This window comes from Papio anubis, chromosome 6 (assembly GCF_008728515.1).
Source record: "Papio anubis isolate 15944 chromosome 6, Panubis1.0, whole genome shotgun sequence".
NCBI classification, from domain to species: domain Eukaryota; kingdom Metazoa; phylum Chordata; class Mammalia; order Primates; family Cercopithecidae; genus Papio; species Papio anubis.
This window is the reverse complement of record NC_044981.1, coordinates 19,975,253-19,993,386: the sequence shown is the minus strand read 5'-3', so window position 1 is coordinate 19,993,386 and position 18,134 is coordinate 19,975,253. Positions and strand designations below refer to the sequence as shown.

The 18,134-nt window shown below is 41.5% G+C and overlaps 1 long non-coding RNA gene across 1 annotated transcript; it reads left to right on the top strand.

Moving 5' to 3' along the window:
* The first annotated feature begins 446 nt into the window (after positions 1-446).
* On the top strand, positions 447-15,075 carry LOC110743048. Its single transcript, XR_002521442.2, has 3 exons — positions 447-2,164; positions 14,644-14,729; positions 15,063-15,075. It is a non-coding gene; the product is annotated as an uncharacterized LOC110743048 (long non-coding RNA).
* The last annotated feature ends 3,059 nt before the right edge of the window (positions 15,076-18,134 follow it).

Genomic DNA, 18,134 nt, shown 5'->3' with positions numbered 1-18,134 from the left:
GCTTTTGGACCAAGGAATGGACATCTGATTCTCATTTGAGAAAGCTCCTTCTGGCAGGAGAGTGAAGATAAGTCTGTAGGGTTTAAGACTGGGGGCAAAGAGACTGATTAAGAGGATTTTGCAGCTGGGTGCGGTGGCTCACTTCTGTAATCCTAGCACTTTGGGAGGCCGAGGTGGGCGGATCACTTGAGCCCAGGAGTTCGGGACCAACCTGGGCAGCTGGGCGAAACTTCATCTCTATAAAAAAATACAAAAATTAGCCGGGCGTGGTGGTGCGCCTGTAGCCCCAGTTACCCGGGAGGCGGAGGTGAGAGGACCATCTGAGTCTGGAAGGTCAAGGCTGCGATGAGCCATGACTGTGCCACTGCATTCCAGCCTGAGTGACAGAGTAAGACCCTGTCTCAAAATAAAATTAAAAAAAAAAAAAAAAAAAGGAGGCTATGCAATAGCTCAAGTGAGCAATGACAAGGAGCTGAATGATGATGGGATGGATGGAAAGCATAGAGTAGATCTGAGACTCACTTAGGAGGCAAAAATATCAGAATCTGATGAACATGGGAATGAGAGAGTAAGAGTGAGAGGAGTCAAGCCTAATGTTGAAGGTGTCTATACACTGTTGGAAACCAAATGTGCGTCCATGCTTCTGAGTTGTTTAAAAACACTAAAGGAAAAAAAAAATGGCATTTGACACTAAGTTGAGAGAGGAAAAGTAATAAAGATCCAAGTTGTATTTTTCTAAACAAACTGAAATACACTTCATTTGTGACCCAGACTTGCAGGCTAGGATTATACTTTGTTGGTCATTTGGACTAAGTGATTATTTTCATGATTTTGAATTTTGACCTCATCTTTTGGTGGGAGTGTTGTACATTTTCTGCACCCTCATCAAAAGTGATTTTAGGTTTGAAGGACTGCATTCTACAAGGATCTGCCAAACAATGACAGTGAAGGTTTCTTTCATCAGGTCTCTGAGAAGGAACTTTAAGTTATAACCAATGGTAAGTTACTGCTGGAACTATTACTTATTTCTAAAGATTAAGATCCATAATGAGTTACAGTCTGAACATAACAGTTTCACATTCTGACCTTTTTCCTTCATGGTTGCAATTCCTTGATGTCAAATGTGAAATATTAGCAGTGTAGAAAGAGACTTTTGGGTGAAAAATGCCTTTGCTTCCAGGAAAGCTTGCTGTGTTTCCTTTTCATTCCTGTTCATTTGGGAATAGATATTAGGCCTTCTTGTTCTGTAGCTATTATTTGAGGGGGGAAAATACAAATAGAAGCCAAGAGTATATTTTAAAAATTGAAGAGCATCAAGACATCACAGCCTGAGTTGGCCATAAAGATTTACAATTACATTTCCATCACAAAGACCCTGGCCCATCATATTTGGCCATGACCATTTATGTTTTGATTTCTATTTCTTTGGCGGGACAACACCCCAATTAGACAGATGAGTGTTCAATTCTGATTTTGGAGCACATTCTTGCTGGCCTAGGTTACTCCGGGACTCCTGTGGCTACTCTCCACTGAACTGTGCTTTGGTAGTTATAATCCTGCTATCCATGAATTCTTAGCATATAAAAAAAACTATCCAGGTTAATACACTCATAGTAATTATGCCTGAATTACCTGGATAATTGACCAGAAATTCCCCTGAATTTTCTAGGTCCTTGCCTCTGAGTCCTTTTTACTATGTGCTGTATAAATTGAGTGGTGGTGATTGGGGTGGGAGGGGGTGTCAGGAATTCATTCCTTAAGCCCAGCAACTAGGTCAGACTGTCTACTTTAACCTCCTGGTAGCAAGTAGTATTGTTCTTTCAAGTATCACACCAGAATTATCATTGGGAATTATCATTATGAAAGCTGAGTTCTTACTGTAGTTCCGACTTGCTTGGAAAAAGAACTATTTTTATTCAGAACTCATATATTGCTAATATGATACATAACTCCCCTTTTCACAACTGTACATATTTACACTGTACATGGATTCCCCGTGTATCTTCAGCAAAGGAAAAACAAAAGGAGAAATAAACAGACTTCTACTGCTCGCAAGAAACAAAACCTGCAATCGCTAACTGGGCCTCTCCAGTATTTCAAACCATTCCAAGAAGAAGAAAAAAAATTAAAAGTGACTCCACGGACAGATTTTCCTTTCATCAGGGTAAGAGCTGCATTTCATTACTTTAAAAAATTCTCGTTCATGTAAACAACACTAAATGCTTCCTGGTCTGGATATATAAAATTATTGGATGGCCACTGCTGCCCATTCATCTGAGACCCTGATGTGCCACAGTCGATTTTTGAGAACTGCTCTGCCACTTAATGTGACAAACACCCAGCCTTGCCGTTTAAGAGATCTTTGAGAAAGGCCATCCCCACATGAAATGAATTTAACAGCAGCAATTTGTCATTTTGCCCTTCCTTTGCTGGGGGAAAAAAATGCTAGTGATTTCTTTTGACTTAAACTGGGCATTCAAAAAGCTGTTTTTATTAATGAATCATATTAAGCCACTAGTGAAAGGCTCCCTGACTCTGTTTAAATAACAGGCTATGATTCCTCTCCCCTCAAGCTCTCCCCCCACCCCCATTTGGCTCTGCTGCTATTAATTGAGGAGTTTCTTTGTTTCTTTCCTAATGAAGCTAACAGAACACATCTGTCAGGTGCCCGTATTCTTTGCCTGTCTATAGTATGTAATAGACCAGCTGGAGGCTATAATGCTACACAATACCCCTGGCCGTTACAGCAACTATTTATTCCTGGGCTTTTCCTCCGAAAGGGATTTGAAAAAAAAAAAAAAGTCTGAAATTTGGGCCTAATTGCTATTTACCCAGCGATAGACACCTGTTCTAGCTGAGACATTGGCTCATGGATCCCACACCTGAGACCTTAGGGAGAGTAGAGGGGAAATTTCAAGCAGCTGCCAGTCCATTTAGAGATAGAGAGCTTTAACTTGCGGGGTTTGCGTGTTTATATGTATACGCATATATTTTAAAATACTGTTTGTTTAGTATGCACACCCATAACCAGAGGGTATATATTAAACTCTGTGTACTATTATTTCACAGTCAGTTGCTTATCTGAAGGCTATACACATACTGGTGTATAGCTACAACTGTGATTGCTTTAAAATAACGCACTGAGACTGAATTCAGTATCAATAACAGGCACGTGTCCTTCAAAATGTCCATTCCAGGCCTTGGGGGAAAATGGTTTCTTAGGATGAATCAGAGGGAAAAATTTAATCAAACATAACTTTTCTTGGAAAGATTCAACATCGTTTTGATTATTTCCTTTGCCGAATAGCTACGACTTCTCTCTTTGGACATGTTACACTAATTTTTCCCTTCTGTCTTGGTCAGAGAAGCACAATCTTCTGTTTCTTTGTTTATTTTTTGAAATCAGTAATGATATTTGTCCTAGTTTCTTGGTTTGCCTTCATAATACTTCTCATACATACTCAAGAGAAACAGACCATGAGCATGATGACAGTATTCACTTCTTGTGGAAATACAAAATAAAAAAACCTAAAGAAAAGTAATTAATAATGGAGACTTTATGTAACATAAGTTAATACATTACCTAATGTTACATTTAGTAGCAGTTCGAAATTCAAGTTTATTAAAATGTTATTAGATCACAAAAAGTACTGCCTTCATTTGTAAAAGAACAAGAGTTATAAGAATATATATGCTTGTGTGTACATATATGAGTGTGTGTGCTCGTGTGCACGTGTGTTTCCCCTGACTTTACACATTCCAGTTCCGTTGCCTCTGTTTTGCTTGAACTATATATACTTGAAGAGAAGAGGCTGGGAATAGAGAGATTTAGCACAAGCTCATTGGCAACAAAACAGAAATAAAACATTATTGCCCTGCTATTTTGTCTGGCCTCAAATCAGAAGACAATCACACTGCAGAGGGCTAGTGGGGAGGGGGAGCTTAGGGGGTTAGATGGGGAAGAAGGAGAAAAGAGAGGCAGGTTTTTTTTTTTTTTTTTCTTATCTTGTCTTTTGTATCTTTTTTTCCTCCATCAGTAGGACTTCTGAGCTTTTTGATGGATTCTCCATTGGTATGCTAGAGCAGCCTCCCATTTACTTACTGTTTTGAGAAATTTGGCCTTTCTGAGCAAATCAAATAAACTTCACCTAATTTGCTCCCAACGAGAAAATTATTTATTATTTCTCCCAAAGGATACATGAGCTGTATTCAATACTGGTGTGAGAATTCACAAAATAAAACAAAAGGGGTGAAAGGACACTTTAATAAAATGCAGAACTACAATTCATACACAAAATCAGAATGATCTGAGTGATGTTAAGTGTATGTGCACATATGCATGCATGCACGCACGCACACACACAACATGCTGGTTAAGAAATTCCCTTTAGTCTCATCTGAAGCCAGAGGTGACCGAAGAGTCAGAGCCTTAGGAGGTAGCTGGGGATGACAGGAGAGATGGACAGTACTCACATACAAATGAGTGCTTTGCCTCGGGCCTCACATAGTTGGATAGAGAGCTGATGCAGAGACAGAAATTCATTTCCCATGAGAAAGGAGAGAAGTGCACAGGGAATGGGGTCACACCAGAACAGGTGATAATGAAATTAGAGTTAATGAAGGCTGGAAGAAACCTAGAGCTGATGGGGTGGTGAAACTGTTATCTGAGATGCACAGTAAAACCAGGGATGATATCTCAGTATGGGGGAAACAATGGTTGGAGATGCATGGTAGAAAAGTCCTGGGAAATATAAGAATCCTACCCTCATCTCTGAAGCAGGTCATCTCTTTGTTTCTGCGTTGCAAGATTTCGTAAGTGGATGATTCTAGGAGGCAGATTATATGACGGAGAGCAAGATAGATAATGTCTCTGAGCCTCAGTTTCCTCTCTGGTAAAATGGGAATAGTAACACCTACCTTCTTCTTTTTCGGAAGATAAAATGCGATACTGTTTGTAGAACACCTAATGCAGGAACACATAGTTGGTGTCAAATATATTTTAGTTTTATTATATTTCTTTATAAGCAATTGGGTCATTATTATAAAAACACCAGTCAAGGCATTGCAAATTGGTTCATTCATGTAGTTGTCTACTCTCTAGATCCCTAATAGTGAACATGCCACATCAAAAAAGGGAAATGAATCTTAAATATATCTGTTCTTAATACACTTTTATATCTGAAGTATGTTATGAAAGATACGGATTTTGTCAGGAGCCGAGAAACTAAGTGATACACAGATAATACATAGGACAGTAGTTAAATGAGTATTTGTGTTATGGCAGGGATCAGTGTTGGTCCTAGAATTAAGTGACTTTTGAGCTTGGTAGAGATACAGATTGAGATAGCTAGGCATGATTTTCCTCTCAAAGCATCCTGTTTGCATTGCCACTCTATTCAACTGCAGAGTGAGGCATTTTTGTGGCATTTCCTGAACAAATCTTTCTTTCTCTGAGCTGTGATTCATTTGCCCAGGAGTACATTTTCCTGGGCCCACAGAAGCAGTGAATAATATTGTCTGTTGAAGTATTCTTTGGTGCTGCTCAAAATCTTCTGGATACTTTTCCGATCTTGAATACATCCCACACTGAATCCTACCTTCTCAGGTAGATGCCAGACATGCCATCACCATATTCTGTGGAAGCTAAGGTTCAGACATGTGACCTGGGCTCTGACAGTCGGACATGCACATATGAGATTTGGATACAGTTGAAGGCATCATGAGATCAATCTCCAGCCAAGCATAGTGGCAAAGGTGTTTGGGTTTTGTTGTTGTTGTTGTTTCTTTGTTTTAGAGATGGGGTCCCACTCTGTTGCTCAGAGCTGGGACTATAGGCATGAGCCACTATGCCTGGCTGTTCCGTTTTTTGGTGTTGGTACTGGCTTCCTAGCATTCAGTTCTACATGCTGTATTGCCAGATGGTATTATGAGGTGTTTCAACAGCAAAGAATTTGGTGTGATTGATTAGCTTTATGCTCTAGTTCTCTGAGTCTTCTGAAAATTCTAAGAGCTCCCTAATGCTTTTAATAAAGTCTTTGTCTACTTTCACCAGCTAGAGTGTATTCAGTTGTTTGCTATTAAAAATCTTGACTGGCTAGGTGTGGTGGCTCATGCCTGTAATCCCAGCACTTTGGGAGGTTTAGGCAAGCAGATGGCTTGAACCCAGGAGTTTGAGATCAGCTTGGGCGACATGGTGAAACCCAGCCTCTACAAAAATTAGCCAGATGTGGTAGCACTTGCCTGTAGTCCCAGCTACTTGGGAGGAGGAGGTGGGAGCCTTGCTTGAGCCTGAGAGGTCGAGGCTGCAGTAAGCTGTGATCATGCCATTGCACTCCAGCCTGGGTGACAGAGTGAGACCGTGTCTCAAAAAAAAAAAAAAAAAAAAAAAGGGAGAGAACCTTGACCATGGTGCATGTATTGCATGTTTTATAATGCCATCAAAAGTAATGATATTTTAGTTAAATAGTATTGTACACGTGGTGCCTACTTCCCAAGGACCCATTCACCCCTCTGTTAGTAATTACCCTCACTTTTGGAGGGTAGGGAACATGTAGCAATTCACAGTTCTCTAGTGTAGCTGTCTGGCTGCGGGGAGAAGTTAACTCTACCTTGACTCCAGAAACAGTCATGTCACTCAAGCCTATGTTAATCAGTGTAATTCTATTTGTTGGTCTTTGCTATAGAGCAGATATTTGGTCCAGCGAGATGCAGGCGGTAGTGTCCTAGATGCTTCTGGGAAGGATCTCCTGAGGGAGTTTCCAGCAACAACTTGTTTTCTATCTATACTGAAAATATAATTCAAGGGGTTGTTTGCTGCCTTCTTTCAGCCACAAGAAGGGAGCCAGCTCCAGGATGAATATGATACAATGAAACACATAGCAGAAGGCCAGAAAGAAACTATGTACTTGATTTTATCATTGGGCCACCAAATCTACCCAGCCCTTATGTCCGCCCTAGATAGGGACTTTCTAGTTATGGGAAGCAGTTAATACTCTTGTTGTTGTTTCTCATCTTGCATTGGGTTCTGTTTCTTGCAACAAATGCATCCTAAATTACCAAATCCTCTTTTTTTTTTGTTAAAAAAAAAAAAAAAATGGAGCAGCATCATGCTACTGATTATGTGACTCACTGTTATTTTATGAACTATTAGGAAGGGGAAAAAAAGCTGCCAATTAAACTGACACAATGTTTTTGTTACTTTCAGTTTTTGTTGTATACTTTCTGCAAAAGCGCTTTCATACAAATTTAGACATTTTTGTTTGTCATTTATTGTTTCTGTGCACATAAAAGGAAAATACCCGTAAAATAAATTCGTTAAATATTCTAGAACTTCTTCATATTCTCTAATTGCCCCTCTAGTTCTATATGTCTATCTTTCTCTGTCCAGCTCTGTGCCCTGGGGAGTTCACCCCTGTGGGCTGCATCTCCCAAGCTGAGTGTCTTCCAGGTGCTGATTGGCCCAGCCAGTGAAAGGCACCATCAGGAGACTGGGGAACATGAGAAAAGGAATATTGGAGTATTTCTCCCGGCTATGGTGCAATGTCTCTGGTAGTCACTGTAACCCTCTGGGACTAGAGCTTCTCCAGTTCTCAGAGTTCCTACTAAGATCTCCTGCCTTAATATTTTCAAAACTAGGGGTAGTAATGACTTCTCAGTGGGACCTTAGTTCTTTTATTGAAGTCTTTTTATTTGTACCACTGATGCTGAATTCTGATCCCTGACCATTCCATGACTGGCACAGAGTCCAATTCTTCTAGATAACTTTTCTATTCAAAATCTTTAACCTCTGTGTTTTTCCCCCTTGGTTCATTCCCTGTGCCATCAAGAAAATTGTTGGTGTGGGATTTTTTAAAAGAGTGGTCACTGTTTACTTCAGTAAAACTTTCAAGATGTAACTTTGAGCGGCAGATATCTTCCTTGGGATGACCTAATATTGCTTCCCATGTAATAATAAATCTCTTATGTTCTTACACACATCTGTCCCATCTTTCCCTTTTCTGTGGCTCTTCTCAGATTCTTGCCTGGTAAATATTGTCTTCCAAGTAGCTTTGCCTCCAACTTTTCTATTCTCCTGCTCATTTATGTACCATGGTCACACTCAGGCTCAAAAACCATCTAGTGCATCCAAATATGCATAGAACAAAACCTAGTTTCTTGTCTGACAGTCAAGATCTTTCATAATCTCGCTTCCTCCAGATATAATTGTTTTAAAAAACACAAATTTTTATTGTGCTCTATGTATATACCAGACACTGTTCTAGGAAGATAAATATTTTCCAAGGTTAGGACACAGTCAGATAAGCCAATAATTATACTGCAAAAGAAGTGCAATATATATACAACCCGTATCTTGTTAGATGACTCTAGTCTGGGCAGAGAAAACTGGGTCATTTAAACAAGAACAAACACCTTTTTTTTTTTTTTTAGCTTTGGGGAATATGGGATAGACTCTTGGGTCACCCCACCCCATCATTTTTATTTTTATTTTTTAGCTTTACTTGAGAAAGATGGCATAGACTCTTGGGCCACCCCACCTAGCTTCAAGTCCCTGTTCTCTCATTTACTTGTCATGTGACCTTGGACATGCTACCCTCTCATGGGCCCTGGGTTCTCTACTTTTTGGCATATTTCTGCCTTTCTCTTTGTGCTCCCTGCCCTTATTTCTTTTTGTTCACTGGCTACTGTGCTCTATCTCCACTGGAGAGAACCCAACTGATTGGTCCAGAGATTAGCCTCTCCCAATCAGGCTGACTTTCATGTGCTGTGTCTCATTTAACAGGCTAATAATCAGTCAATGAGTAGGCCCTTTGCGGGTGAGATCTCCAACCTGGTTCTATCAGGGGCTCCCGCAGTGCAAAGTCTAGCTCAACCCTGCATCACTGGCATGGAGAGGTAGGCTGGATGGCATAAACTAATCAAAGTGTTGTTTGTCCAGGCACCAGTCCTGGTTCACAAGCTATTAATAGTCTGAGTGAGAAAATCACAATGTTGATATAAGTGGTTAGAGAATGTTAACAGCAATTCGACTTTGCTGAAACAGCCAAATGCATGATCAGTGGTCTTGAAAGTCTTGCAATCAGGATACGGACCAGTTGGGGTGTTGTCAAACACACCTGGAAAATTGCATGCCTCACACACCGAGTACTGGTCACATGCAGTAGGACCACAGGATGCTCTTCAGTAGATTGGAAATTGAAATAGCACAACACAAAACCGGTCCTTCACCACAGATAAAGAACACGCATTTATATCAGATGCATAGGTATAAGTATTTCGTAATGAATAGAAATAAGCATCCTCTCTGAGCAGACAAATTAGTTAAATCACCTTCTCTGGATGAGCACAGCTCTGGGGTGAGGGTATGAGGACACAGTTTAGTAAACAGCTAGCCTTGCGCATTTCAACCCCAACTCATCCTATCAGCCAAGGCTTCTGAGCAGTGCACAAACCACACAGCCACATATAGCCTCACATGGTAGCTGTGCCCATGGGTTCCTGGACTCAGAGACCTGTGCTTCAGTTCACACATGGGATTTCTTTTATCAGGAGGCTCGTTAGCAGGGCGAACTTCAACAACAGTTTGATCTCCAATTTGGGATAGAACTCAAGATACTTGTCTCCAAAACCTGGGAACCCAAATTCAGATATGTTTATAACCACTGTTTCAGTAATTCTCAAACAATGAGACATTCCATGATAGAGAAAATAGTCTGTGATGTTTGGAAGCTGGTCTGCACAGCACTCCTAGTGGACTTGCGAGGCAGGTGTCACCTAATTCCACCTGCCTTCTCTGGTCGGTAGATACAATAGCGACCCCCCAATGAATTATGTCCCCATTGTCTACATGCCCTTGTAATGTGGCACTATAGCTCCGGTCAGCAAGAGGATGGACCTATTTCCCACCCCCTTGAATCCGATCTGGCTTTGTGACTTGTTTTGACCAATAAAAAGCATAGGCCTTAAGATGCTCATGGCTTTCACTGCTCCCTTATTGGAACACTAAGACACCATGTTGCTAAATAACCTAGTACAGCTTACTAGAACATAAGCAGTGATGTTGAGAACCAAGACATCTAGCTGATAGCCCACATTAACTGCCAGATGCACGAGTGAGCCTATCTAGATCTACCAGCTTGAGCTGAGCAGTCAAATGACTGTAGCCATATCAGTGATCCTATGACTGGCAGAACCACCATTTGGATAACCAACTCAAAAACCATGAGAAATAAATTATTGTTGTAAACCACTAAATTTTGCAGTGAGTTGTCACACAGCAGTAGAGAGTGAAGACATCACCCTACAAAGTCTCTTCTCTGACCAGTCAAAATATTGTGAACATGTTACTGCTATTTCTGTATTAGCTTTTTACTTCTATGGAGCCACATGCTTTTTTTTTTTTTTTTTTTTTGGTTTGACAAAGTCTCACTGTGTCACCCAGGCTCCAGTGCAATAGCGCAGTCTCAGCTCACTGCAGCCTGACTCCCTGGTTCAAGTTATTGTGCTGCTTCAGCCTTCTGAGTAGGTGGAACAACAGGCTCATGCCACCACCCCTGGGTAATTTTTTGTATTTTTAGTAGAAATGAGGTTTCACTGGGTTATCCAGGATGGTCTTGATATCCCGACCTCATGACCTACCCGCTTCACCATCCCAAAGTGCTGGGATTATAGGCATCACCCACCATACCTGGCCAAGCCATATGTTTTTTGAGGCTTCCTTGTATGTCTAACGTATCTCAGATTCCTCTCGAACATCTCAGAGCAAACATCAAAATGCCTTCACATAGTAGACACTCAAAAACCATGTACTTTAAAATAATGTGGCTATAGGTAACAGTAGGCACAGATTACACCACTGCACTGCAGCCTGGGAGACAGAAAGGTAAGACTCCATTCCCCCCCCCCCCAAAAATGTGGATTATTCAACATTTTATAATCGTAAGGTCATACCAAAACTTTTCACTTAAGGTTTTGTGCTAAATGATGCATCATCTGTTTAGAAATGTGGATGGAGGTGGGGAGCAGCAACTCACTCCTGTAACTTCAGCACTTTGGAAGACAGATTACAAAGTCAGGAGATTAACACCATTCTGACTAGCACTGCCAACATTTGTGGGTTCTTGATACCCCCGACTTCAAAAACAAAGCTGTAAACCCTAGTGGTGAATGCTACACTTCTTTAAAAATGATGTGTTTAAGTTTATTCATTCATACCCGTCTGGAGCATACTGCTTTGTGGTGTGGTCCACACTGATACAAATAAACCTACAAACTTTCATGATAAGTTTTACAGCTCATAAAAAACTACATAAACCACAATAAAATTTAACGCAACAAGCCAAAAAAACAAAACGCCAGCGCTGGCCCGCCCAGCTTCCGCTCTTTCTGTCTCCGGTAGCCTGCTTTTATTCACTTATCTGACCCCACCCACATCCTGCTGATTGGTCCATTTTACAGAGAGCTGATTGGTCTATTTTACAGAGAGTTGATTGGTCCATTTTACAGGCAGTTGATTGGTTCGTTTTACAGAGAACTCATTGGTCCATTTTGACAGTGCTGATTGGTACATTTACAATCCCTGAGCTAGACACAGAGTGCTGATTGGTGCCTTTACAATCCTTTAGCTAGACACAGAGTGCTAAACAGAAAAAGTTCTCCAATTCCCCACTAGGTTAGCTAGCTGAAGAGTACTTACTGGTGTATTTACAAACCTTGAGTTAGACACAGAGTACTGATTGCTGTATTCACAATCCCTTAGCTAGACATAAAGGTTCTCCAATTCCCCACTAGACCCAGGAACCCAGCTGGCTTTACCTAGCGCATACCGCACCAGGTCGCAGACGGAGCCGCCGGCCAGTCTTGCGTCCTGCGCCCACACTACTCAGCCCTTGGGTACTCTATCGGATCGGGCGTTGCGTCGCGGCGCAGGAGCTGGTGCTCGTCGGGGAGGCTCCGCCGTGCAGGAGCCCACAGCGGAGGGGAGAAGGCTCAGGCACAGCGGCCTGTAGGTTCCGGGCCTTGCCCTGCAGGGAGGCAGCTGAGGCCTGGCGCGAGCGCAGTGCCGGCGGGCCAGCACTGCTGGGGGACCCAACGCACCCTCTGCTGCTGCCGGCCCGGGAGCTAAACCCCTCACTGCCCAGGGCCAGTGGCGCCGGCCAACCGCTCCGAGAGTGGGCCCACCGACCCCACGCCCACCCGGAACTCGCGCTGGCCCGCGAGCGCCGCCCGCGCCTCTCCCTCCACACCTCCCCGCAAGGAGAGGGAGCCCGCTCCGGCCTTGGGCTCCGGCCTCGGCCAGCCCAGAGAGGAACTCCCACAGTGCATCTGCGGACTAAAGGGCTTCTCACGCACAGCCAGAGTGGACGCCTAGGCTGAGAAGCCTCTGGCCCTGGGCAGTAAGAATGCGGTAGAGGAAACCAGCTGGGCTCCTCAGTCTGTGGGGACTTGGAGAACTTTTATGTCTAACTAAAGGATTGTAAATGCACCAATCAGCACTCTGTCTCTAGCTCAAGGTTGGTAAATGCACCAATCAGTGCTCTGTGTCTAGCTAATCTCGTGGGGACTTGGAGAACTTTTGTGTCTAGTTAAAGGACTGTAAACGCACCAATCAGCACTCTATGTCTAGCTCAGGGATTGTAAACACACCAATCAACACTCTGTCAAAACAGACCAATCAGCTCTCTGTAAAATGGACCAATCAGCAGGATGTGGATGGGGTCAGATAGGGAATAAAAGCAGGCTGCCCTGAGCCACCAGTGGTAACTTATTCCAGTCACTTTTAGCAGTGTGGAAGGTTTGTTGTTTTGGTGTTCACAATACATTTTGTTGCTACTCAGGTTTTTGGGTTTGTGTTGTTTTTATGGGTTGTAATACCACGAAGGTCTGCAGTTTGACTTTTGAAGTCAGTGAGACCACGTAACTCACACGAAAGGGACAGTCAACTGCAGACAGACTGCCTTTAAGAGCTGTAATAGTGTGAAGGTTTGCAGTTTCATTCCTGAAGTCAGTGAGACTGGGAAGCCACCAGAAAGAAGAAACTCCAGACAGACAGACTGACTTTAAGAACTGTAACACTCACTGCAAGGGTTTGCAGCTTCATTCTTCAAGTAAGTGAGACCAGGGACCCACAAATACTGGACACCATGTACTTGGGAGACTGAGGCAGGAGAATGGCGTCAACCTGGGAGGTGGAGCTCGTGATGAGCAGAGTTTGCGCCACTGGACTCCAGTCTGGGTGACAGAGACTCCATCACAAAAAATAAAAAGTGGATGGGAAAAATATGGTAACTTTGCCAGGCACAGTGGCTCATACCTGTAATCCCAGGACTTTGGGAGGCTGAGGTGGGTGGATCACTTGAGATCATAAGTTCAAGACCAGCCTGACCAACATGGTAAAACCCTATCTCTACTAGAAAACGAAAATTAGCCAGGCATGGTCGCATGTGTCTGTAATAGCAGGTACTTGAGAGACTGAGGAAGAAGAATCTCTTGAACCCAGGAGACAGATTGCAGTAAGAAGAAATTATACCACTGCACTTAAGGCTGGGCAGCAAGAGTGAGACTCTCAAAAAAAAAAAAAAAAAACACACAACAATTTAAGGACCTACCTTTGCTACTTAAGAGGAAGAAGGAAAAGACAAAGGAAGTGGAGACGTATACTTTGTATCCATGTGAGGCTTTGGAGAGCTCAGTCTGCAAGTTCTGGTCAGTTTGATTCAAGCAGGACTTCAGCTTCCTCCCCACTGTGAGGTTAGACAGTTGTGAGTTGGGCTGTTTGTGAGTGTCTAGTCCCAGTGACCGTGATTGCTGCTCTCTCCCAGAAGGAGATACTTTGAGTGTGGTTGCCCACAATATTTAGCATCTGCTTTTCTTCCAGGAACTCTTGCTGTGCTCCTTGGCTGGGCTGTCCAGCTCTCACATGACCTCCTCTTCTGAACACGTGGTCTTGTGCTTTCTCTTTCAATGCTACTCACAGTGTGTTGCAGCTCACGCTGGCGGTTTCTTGTTCCATGTCTGTTTTCCATTCTGGTTTGTAAATTCCGTAAGGGAGCGTGTTTCTCTCTTTGTAGAACGTGGGTAGACATGTTTAAAGAGCCCAAAGGACTGCTAAGCTGCTCCATACTGCATACACTAATATGTGAAAAAACAGTAACGACATAATGGGTCCAATCTATTCTGATGTTGTTTCTTTGCACGTTACTTGTTACAGTTATAATTAGAGTTTGATTATGAAATTTAACGTTGGTTTATCATGCCTTCCTATGACCTTAGTGTCATAAAAGGGAACTAAATAATTTCTAATATTGATCTGATTCTTTCAACATCTGTTTGACACAACTCTCCATTTGCAAACATTTCCTTATTAATGTTATTTGTCTCGGTTCCCAAGCTCGTATTTTATCTACTTAATGTTCTCTCCAAAATTTAGCTAGCTTATATTAAAATAGCTACAAGGTAACTTTTGTGGTAGTTTTTAAATGGCACTAGATCAAAAAGCTTTCTTGATGATCAGCTAAATTAAATTTATATCACCTTCCCATTGGGGCCGTTTTGAGAAAAAAAAAAAGACTACTTTGTTGTGTATAATTCTAATTTAAGAATCTAGACAGTCTATAATTAATTGCTGTTCATTTTTCTCAATTGCAGTTGCGACATTCGTGTTTCCTGTTTGTCTCCAAAAACTTTCAAATTCCTGGATGTGAAGATACAATTTTTAACTTCTAGCAGTTTAGGTATACATTTTGTTTTGAGTAATACCAATAATACCAATACTTTACATTTTCATTTTCTGGTAATGGTAAGTTGGATGAGAGGGAAATAGCATCCTAAATTAGGGTTGAGCAGGGAAACGCAGGTTTGCTTCTGTGCATGCAATATATTTCTCTCCTACAATTTCATGTACAGTGGAGCTTTTGGGTTGATTGTAGGTGAACAATAACATCTAGCATTAGAAGAAAGAATTTTAATGATGGTGAACTTTAAAAAAAAAAAAAAAAGCATTATTTCTGACTTAAAAAGTTGATCCCTTGACTCTATAACTATTCTTTGTTTGAAACCCCTTACAGTTGGCTTCTCTGGGTACTTGCGAAGGTTTTAACCAGACAAGGCATGAATTATGTGGAAATGAATAAAAGCTCAAGAAACTGAAAAAAAAAACAGTTGCACTAAAATGCCATTAAGAACTAATTATAATCTCTTCTTCTTCTCTTTCTTCTTGCTAACTTCTGTTTCATCTTATCTTAACCTGTTCTCGTATTGTTAGTGAGTGATAGCTTAGGTATGGATGGGAGACAAAAAAATTCATAGTAGTAACAAGATGAATAACCTCTGATACCCAAATTGCTGCCTAATAACAAAATTATGTTATTATGTTATTAAGGTCAATAGCTCAGATGAAATAGGACAATGTACAAATTAGCAAAAATTACAAATTAGCAAAAATGTTAAGATTTTTCATTGCTCAACAAATGTTTATTGACCAACAAATGTTTATTGACATGTGTTCAGGCACATGGAGGATCTCCTAAACTGTAGAACCTTGCAGGTCCCCATGAAAAGCCTGTTGCTTTGTCACACCCTTTAAGGATTTCCAAGTAACCACCATCTGTAGAGATGCTGCTTCCAGTGTGCCCAAGAAATGAGTCATAGGGAATCCCATGGAAATCTCAGAGAAATTGACATGGTAATTCCTGATGATACTACAGAGGCTAGTGCTATAGCAGTTGACATTGCAGTATATTACTCTGTTGTTTCATTCCCAAGTTTGGAGGTTGCACCCTTGCTCATGATCTCTGTGACCAGTGTCTTGTAAAGGGTCTGTCTGGGCTTGATAAACCTGACCTCTACCATTTGCTGCTGCTTTTCCTAGATCTTATCAGTGGAGGAAATGGCATGGACTCAAGTACGCAGGCTCTTTTGTCGGCTTAGTGTAAGCCAACAGAGGACAAATGGATAGACATTGTCCCCATTTCCAGTGATCTTTCATTCAATAAGTAGACAGAACAATGAGGAGGCATGTAGCAGAGTCTCTAACTCCCAAGAAAGGTTAGTTCTAAGCCTGGCTCTGAAGAAAGCATAGATGTTTCCTGGGCTGTGGGTAGGGGAGCAGGGTGAATTCTCCTGATGAGAGGTGCATTGATCAATGGAAGTTGAATGAGGTACAGTGGGTGTCAGCCCAGAGTATGAGGCCAGGAGGAGTAAGATGGGCTGGAGGGTCAAAGAGCGGCCAGACTATGCTGTGTCTTGCCAGCCTCAGGTAAACAGTTTGCAATGGGAACACTTTATAGAGTTCTGCAGAGGGGAGTGATAAGTGACATCATTCCTCCTTCAACCTTGAAGATCATATCTGCAGTTAAGATGCCCCTGGGGGGTGGCTAGGGAAGATGGATTAAAACAAACAAACAAGCTGGGCATGATGGATCACGCCTGTAATCCCAGCACTTTGGGAGGCTGAGGCAGGTGGATCATTTGAGGTCAGGAGTTTGAGACCAGCCTGGGCAACACAGTGAAACCCCGTCTCTAGTAAATATACCAAAAATTAGGTAGGATGGTGATATGCACCTTTAATCCCAGCTACTTGAGAGGCTGAGACAGCAGAATCACTTGAATCCAGGAGGTGGAGGTTGCAGTGAGCCAAGATTGCACCACTGCATTCCAGCCTAGGTGACAGAGTGAGACTCCATCTCAGTAAATAAATAAATAAATAAAACAAAACCCAGGGGGCTTCATTAAAGTATAGGAATTAAATGTAGTCACTTTAGAAGTCAATATCAAGGAGAGAGTCAAACAACAATCTCTGATTCCTGGCTGTATATACAGCAGAGAAAATTCTGTATAATATTGAAACTCAAAGTTTATAGTCAGCTAAAAGAATTAAAAACTTAAGCCACATTTGTTGAATTTAAGAGTGTCTGTGCTAATTATGCAGTCATACTGTTGGTGAGCATATGAAAGCATGTTTTGATTTTCTTCTTTAAACTTGCAAACTCAACAAAGGGAAATTTTTGGTTTGTTTACATGTTTAGTTTTGATTAACCAGACTGTCCTTAACTTAGTAAGAGTAGTTTTTGTACACAGCTATTCTTAAACATTCAAAGTAACTTTTCTACATTCTAGATCTACTAATTGTAGGTGGTCAAACTGCTTATGGTAATAGCTTGGATTTTTAGAATTTGCCATTATTCTACCAAGTCTGGTATTTAAGATGCTATGAGGTTCCTCTCTATGAGCCCCGTATGAGTTTGCTGTGGCTACTGTAACAAGTTAGCACAAATGGAAAGGCTTAAAACAAATCAAATTTATTGTCTTACTCTGCTGGAGGTCAGAATTCCAAAGTAGGGCTGCATTCCTTCTGCAAATTCTAGAGAAAAATCCACTTCCTTTCCTTTCCCAGCTTCTAAAGGCTGTCCACATTCCTTGGCTCATGGCCCCTTCCTCCATCTTCATAGGGTATCACTTCAACCTCAGCTTTTGTCATCACATCTCATATTTCTGCCTTTGATCCTCTTGCCTCCCTTTTCTAAAGAGGGGGATCTATAGAGCTCCTTCTTTGTAATTACATTGAGCCTTCTGGAATAATCCACAATAATCTTCTCTTTTCGAAGTCCTTAATTGTATCACACTTGCAAGGGTCTCTTTGCCATGTAAGATAACATATTCACAAGTTCAGGGTATTAGGACATGCATATCTTTGGGCTGTTATTCAGTCTTCCACAGGCCCTGGATAAACTAACAGTTTGTTAATCATGCAATTTAAAACTTGGAAATAAAACAAAAGATGGAAAGTATATTCTTTTAATATCATACTGAGGTTTTGTTTTATTTTTGAGCAGGATCACCTAAATATCTAGGGTCCAATGGAGAAAGAACATGTTTCTAATAACATATTCTCAAGGTTAGCTTACAAAGGTGTTTCTCTGTCAAACACTTCCGTTCACTGAAAGAAAACTTATGATGAAACAGGTTACAATGAATCTTTAAGAAAGCATGTAACAAGCATGCACATTCTGCATATGCTCCCCTGAACTTAAAATAACAGTTAAAAAAAAGAAAACATGCTTACATTTGCCTTCTATAACCTCTTATGTAAACCTGGGTAATATGAACCAATGGAGAAAGAAATATGCTCCAATTACATA